Genomic DNA, 1,427 nt, shown 5'->3' on the forward strand with positions numbered 1-1,427 from the left:
GTTTAAGACTCGAGTGTCTATTGATAATAGGGCTTAAACGCGAGATAACCCCGAGAGCTTTCCCTTTAGTTTCATGGATATGCTGCTTCCAATTAAGACGCTCATGAAGTTTACCCCCTAGATATTTTACGGAACTGTTCCATTCTATTGGTTCATTAAACATTTTTGGTGGATCTATTTTGGCAGGCTTTCTGACTAAGAAAAGAATTGATTCTGACTTTGATATATTAATTTTTATTCTCCAAAGCTTAGCCCATGCTGCAATGATTTCAAGAGCTTTGTTAAGTAATTTTAAGATTTTCGGAACTGACCAAGAGGAAGTGAATAGTGCGGTGTCGTCTGCATATAGTCCAATTGTAACTTCGAGGACCTCAGGGATGTCGTTTACGTAGATAATAAAGAATACTGGGCCTAAGATGCTGCCTTGGGACACACCCGCTCTAATAGGTTTCTCTTTTAAAAGTGTCTGGCCTATTTTGACTGAGAATTTTCTGTTAGAAAGATAAGAGCTTATAAAGAGGATGAGTCCTCTTGCGAAATTGTAATTTATTAATTTGCTGAGCAGTCCTACATGCCAGACACTGTCAAAAGCTTTTTCTACATCGAGAAAAACAGCACCAGTGTGTTTTCTTCGGTTAAAATTTAAGCTAATGGCTTCGGTAAGTTTGAGCATCATGTGCTGCGTAGAATGACCTTTTCTAAAACCGTATTGTTGTGATTTAAGGATGCTGTTTTCCTCGAGGTGATAGTTTATGCGAGTGAGTATTATTTTTTCAAAGATTTTGCTCATTGTATTAAGAAGACTAATGGGCCTGTAGCTGGTAGGATGATTTGGATCCTTGCCTTTTTTCTGAAAAACTAATGTGTGAGCTATTTTCCATGAGTTAGGAAAGTAGCTTAGTTTAATACAGGCATTGAAGATATTAGCGAGGAGGGTGACCGGGAGCTTTATTATTTTTAGTAGTTTTAATTTGTTTTGTTAATTCCTTATGGGTTATTTTCTTGAAATTATCGGTGGTTGGGATTCTAAGAAAATCGGACACAATTTTTTCACATTCCGCAATGTGCTGAGGCTCTGATGGTTCATTATGCGGAGTGAAATTACTCTCATAATTTGCCGCTAGTAGATTTGCTTTATCGGTAGGAGAGAGAGCAAACGTTTCATCTGGATTTTTGAGAGGGGGAATGTTAGATCGGGGCTACGTTAGAGCTTTAGTCATACGATAAATAGAGTTATCTTTAATTTGAAGTTTAACGACTTCTTTATTCCAATTTTTGCATCTGTGCTCTTGAACTTTAATTGCTATGGTTTTCCGAAGGTGGTGAATGATGTTTTTAAGAATACAGCTTTTAGTTTTTTGGTGAGTACGGCAGAGTTTATTGCGAGTGTGGATAAGGTCTTCAATCTCGGGGCTGAGAGGTGGATC

This window comes from Belonocnema kinseyi, chromosome 7 (genome assembly GCF_010883055.1).
Source record: "Belonocnema kinseyi isolate 2016_QV_RU_SX_M_011 chromosome 7, B_treatae_v1, whole genome shotgun sequence".
Lineage (NCBI taxonomy): Eukaryota > Metazoa > Arthropoda > Insecta > Hymenoptera > Cynipidae > Belonocnema > Belonocnema kinseyi.